Genomic DNA, 5553 nt, shown 5'->3' on the forward strand with positions numbered 1-5553 from the left:
AAGTTTCAGCACCGTACAGTAGAACTGTCTTCACGTTTGTATTGAAGATTCTGATTTTGATGTTGGTTGGCAGTTGTTTTGAGTTCCATATGTTCTTCAACTGTAGGAATCCTGTTTTTGCTTTCCCAATCCTCGCGTTTACATCTGCATCAGATCCTCCTTCTTGATCTATGTTGCTAAAAGTTTGAAGCTCTTCCATAGTTTCTCCATCACGTGTGATCGGGTTGTTGTTCTTTGTGTTATATTTGAGGATCTCGCCTCTTCTTGTGTGTATGTTGTCGCCTACTGATGCAGAGGTTGTTGCTATACTGGTTGTCTTCATTTGAATTTGTTTGTTTGTATGGGATAGAATTGTGATGTCGGGCGCGAAGTCCAAATCATATAGTTTATTCCGAGCTGTCAATTGTATTCCGTGCTTAAAATCAGATGTGGAGGTCTTCATAATCCAGTTGGACACCACAAGAAAGCTGAAGGGGGAGAGTAGGCATTCTTGTCTGACATATAGTCTTATGACAAATATGACCTTACACTAGGTAGTAAGGGTAAAATGTTTAAAGCTAACTAATAAAATCTCATGTCAGTTTTGGTTTTATCTTCAAAACTAAGTTAAAAGATAATCAAATTGTATAGAAAAGAAATCTTATTTGAAACACAGAAACAGACTCAGATCATGCTCGCTCATTGTGATATACTGGTAACGAATTTTATGTATAGTTATGTAGAAATGTTGAAAATTACAGATCTATAAATGACTAATTATTTAAATCTGTTTATATTTATTATGATGAAATTGAAAGCAAGATGATCCAAAGTCATAGATACAAATAACTTGTTTTTGATGTAGTAAACATTACAAAAGATTATTTTTTATTTATTGTATGCAAGAAAGGGCTGATCAGTAAGGACATGAGATTTCGAAGTAGTGATTAAAAACAATCTGATAGATAATTTTAGTGATCCAATATAAAGCACTAGATGCATAATAATACAACTATGAGCTATTACAAAAGAATGGCTCTAAATGCAGTGAACTTTATTCTTTTCCACCGGGCGTCTTTAAAAACATATTGCCCCTGATAGTTATAGGCCGAAACTTCAGTATTAGCTTTAAACAGTCTCAAATGCTCTCATATACCACATGATTGTTTACGAAATCTTTGGGACATATTTATTTAGGTTTTTCTAATATTCGAGAAAAAGGAATTCTTAATACCCCCCTCCCTTTATCAACCCAAAACGTATCGACTAAGAAAGTTGGTAAGTGGCGTGTTGTAAGCCATTCTAATGCATTTTTATCATCACAGTTTTTAAATTATTATGAAGCTTAAAAAGACAATTCTTCACGGGACTGTAGTAAAAAACATTCTTCATTGTTTGACAAATAATCCAATTTTAATAGTTTAAATCAGTCTAACACAACAATTGTATCCTCAAACTGTACCAGCTGGTTTACTTCATTTCTTTAGTCTTCAATTTTTATTTACTTTATCTGAATCAGTGTTTGTAATTAAATGTAAAAGCTTGTTACCGTTCATTTTTATGGAGAAAATATTTTCAGTAACCTAATGATACAGAAATCACATAGTCTGATGGTAATGTCCGTTTTTATGAAGCCTTGTATTTGAATATTAGAATTCTGTTCTTAGTTTAGGGTTTTCAGAATATCAGTTTGGTTTTTATTGATAACATAATTAAATATGGAATTCTCACTTAATGATAATACCTAGTGACACTGATTAAGTTGACTGAGCTCAAATGTTACTTTGGATTCTGCTTGACGGGAACACATTATTATCATTTTAGAAGTTTATATATCTATTAGTTCCTCGTCTTAAAGTAACACACAATTCATCTGGAAAGCTCTAATGGAAAATGAAGAAGAGAATAATGTATTCTGAAAACTTATAACAAGATTTAATAACTAGGCAACTACTAGTAATTTATATCATTCACAAACACTGCACAAACTTCTATCCTTGCGAATAAAGCACGTGACATTAGTTTAATAGCCAAATCTATAATATGCATGAATTTCTGATTGTTCAGCGTTGTGTACATTCGCTGATACGAATTCAAGTAATTTACAATGCTCAACCTGAAAAAAAATACCATTTTATTGTCGATTTCGTATATACCTTGCGGTAAAATTGAAAAGAACTTTGTTCCTAAAGTTTTTAGCATTAGAATTTAGTTTCAAATGACTTTAGTCAATTAATTCACCGTGAATAATTTTGTTTAAAGGCAATTAAATTAACAAACATTCGGTTTTTATAAAAAAAACACTTCACGAAAAACATTCATAAGAAGAAACCATATTTCCTTTAAAAATTGCTTTCTTAAATAGTCTGACCATAATTTTTAAAAAAACGACTACTGATACCTATACGATAACCGTATCGGTTGCCAAGACGACTAATGGATATATATTTTATTATATTGAGATATATCAAAAAAAAAGTTTATTAATCAATTGTAGGAACGATAAATTTCTCAGTAGTTTTACTTATTTTCTTTTATGATAATACATAAGACGGTTATAATATACAAAGAAAAAAAATGAAATAGTGTAGTTAATACATAAAACTGAACTAAATAAAGAACATTTCAATAAAGATATTATAATAAGTAGTAGAATGAATAGAGTGATTCATTTAATGTATATCACTTCAATGAATTGTTTAACTGATATTTCACATCAAATATGTCCATTAGTGATTTGATTAGTTGGTTTCTGTAATATAAACTTTAATATTAGATTACATTTGTTTGTTTTTATTCAAAGTAGGTAGAATAAAGATAAGACAAAAAAACAATAAACATTATTAGATGATGTGAAGTCATTTCATTTTTAAGTACCCTTGTGGTGGTCTATATTCGATATTATCCCTAAACTTCGTATATTGTTCGTCCTGATAACCGTTACTCGATAACGTTCTAACGGTGTATAAATCAGAAGGCCAAGAAGGAGGGTTGATTGTGTTTATTATTGGGCCACACACAGATATTTAAAGTTACAGGCACGTTAAGCACGCATGAAAGTGCAGTGCTGTAAAGCAGGCGAGTGAGCGTGAGAGTCCAAAGAGCGAGTACTGTGCAGTGCAGTACAGAGCAGTACAGTGTAGTGAACATGATTAAAATGTACATATATATACAAATGGAAATGCATGAATCATCGAATCAATTAAACGATTAATAATAAGGCTAGCAGAATGAATACATGCGTAGGCAGTAAGCAATGCTCAAGCGTACATATAATAAAGGTACAATAGTATAGATAGGTTGTTGTTGTACAAATGACTGCCCGTTAAATAAGTTGACAAAAGGGTTTAGCCAAATAAGATGTAAACAAACTCAATCGTATGTAAGTTGCTATACCCTATAGATCTTCGACATACATACTAATTTGGAAATTTGATAAATGTATTCCTTGTTTTTGTTGTATAACATGTATGAACTTACTTATTTCAATAATAAATAGTAATTATGATCACTTTCAATATTCATAATGATTCATTTTTATAGATGAATGGATGAAGAGATAATGAAAAAGATTATGATGTAATCAAATACATGAAATTTTTATCAGACGGAGGTTTTGTGGAGATTTTAGCAATATTATATGGTTGAGATCACTAGTCAGTTGAAGCTAGACCACCCCGAAAAACCTGGAAGCACTGGCTCCATGAGATATTTCCTGGGGTTTTAGTGAGAATCAGTACCCAGTGGAGTTCAACCAGGTCTGTTGGGAGATATCAACTCACTGTAGATATTGATGAATGGTTGCTCAATTTCGTGGATTGGTTGAATTTAGACATTAACACCGTTGGATGCCGGCTGGTTCTGTGGTCTATCGGTTAAGTACTCGCGCGCTAGACTGATAGGTCCTGGGTTCGAATCCCGCTCACGTGCGGGATCGTGGATGCGCACTGCTGAGGGGTCCCACAATAAGACGAAATGGCCATCCAGTGCTTTCAGATTTTCCATGGTGGTCTAGCTTCAATTGACTCATGATCTCAACTATACAAAAAACATGAAATATTTGTAAAAGTAATAAAGTAATAAAATTTGGAAAATATGTAGTAACAATGGTGTTCATAGTTAGAATAGTCGACAAGAGTATGAGAAAATGCGAGTATCTGAATGATTAAATTAATAAAATATTCAATATTTGACTGAGTAAAAATAAATACTGAGTAAAATAATCATTAATTAGGAACAAATTATGGATCAAATGAATAATAGAAGTATTATTTTGATTAAATAGAAGACAAGGAATATTTATATGGGTTATAGGTTAAAGAAAAGAAAATTTTAAATGTTTTCAAAGTGAGAGAAAGAAGCAAGAGTAGGGTAGCAATGATTCAGTCACTATGTGCAGTGTCAAGTAAACCTTAAAATTTTGTTATGTAAATTAGTTTTAATTGTAAAATGGAATAGTAGCTACTTCTGTGTAAGATAGTATGCTGTTATTTTGACCATTTATAATTTGAAAGGTATTGTCATGGTATTCACACAAAATTACATCTTTAAAACACTACTTATTTTGTATAAATCAGTACATATGTAGACAATTTAACATACGCAAAATGAACAGAAATCACTTAATCCTACATGGTTCTTTTTGTTCTACGAATTTTAATAAAACTAATTGCATAAAATGCTTTAATGAGATGATTGTTTGATTATTTTGAAGTTCGATGAATCAATTTTAATGTCTTGTTGAAAGGGCATTTATTATAAAAGTGTATAGATATGTTCTTTAAAGATGAACTCTCCGAAAATCAAAGATCAAGGGATAGTTATTTTACTAGATTTCAATTACTTCTTGTATAGTTATATCTATAAGACTAAAGCTTTGAAGTATTTATAACTCATAGTTTTTTTTCTTTGTTATTGTGACCTGATATTCTGAATGAAAAATAATACTGACAGTATACTTAGATCTTATAGATTGATGAATGACCTAGAAAATCCCTGTCTAATGATCATGTAAGCCTTTAAATGACTTTTAACCATATTTAATTCATAAAATCTTGATATCATTTTCGTTACCTAAAAAGACTCATTTTATTGATAATGTTTTTCTTTTGACTTTTGATATCCGTTCATTAATAAATTTGTTTCAGTATACTAAATTTATGAACAAGCATCACTGTCATACTAATCGTACAAAATCAAACGATTGAATGTGTTCAATATCACTAAACAATTATTCTATCAGTTATTTTGACTAAAATGAGTCTAACTGTCGAACTGAATTTATCATTTAAGCTGTGATAAATTGTACATAAATAGATGGGAATATGAGGAGGTATGATAGAAAATAGTTAGGATGTGGTCAGAAGTGGGATCTAGGACACGTACTACCTTATTTAAGACTCGTTAAATAGGTGTATCTACATCCCAAATTTGATGTTACTCCGTAACTCGAATCAAATCGAATTCACTTCGAATGCCATCACGTTATCCACTTAGCTACTGAGTTCACATAGCCACCCACTTGCGCTGCGGGAATGAGTTTCCATTCAATTTAAACTGGATTATCCTGTTGTT

Source organism: Schistosoma mansoni, chromosome W (assembly GCF_000237925.1).
Source record: "Schistosoma mansoni strain Puerto Rico chromosome W, complete genome".
Classification (NCBI taxonomy): Eukaryota; Metazoa; Platyhelminthes; class Trematoda; order Strigeidida; family Schistosomatidae; genus Schistosoma; species Schistosoma mansoni.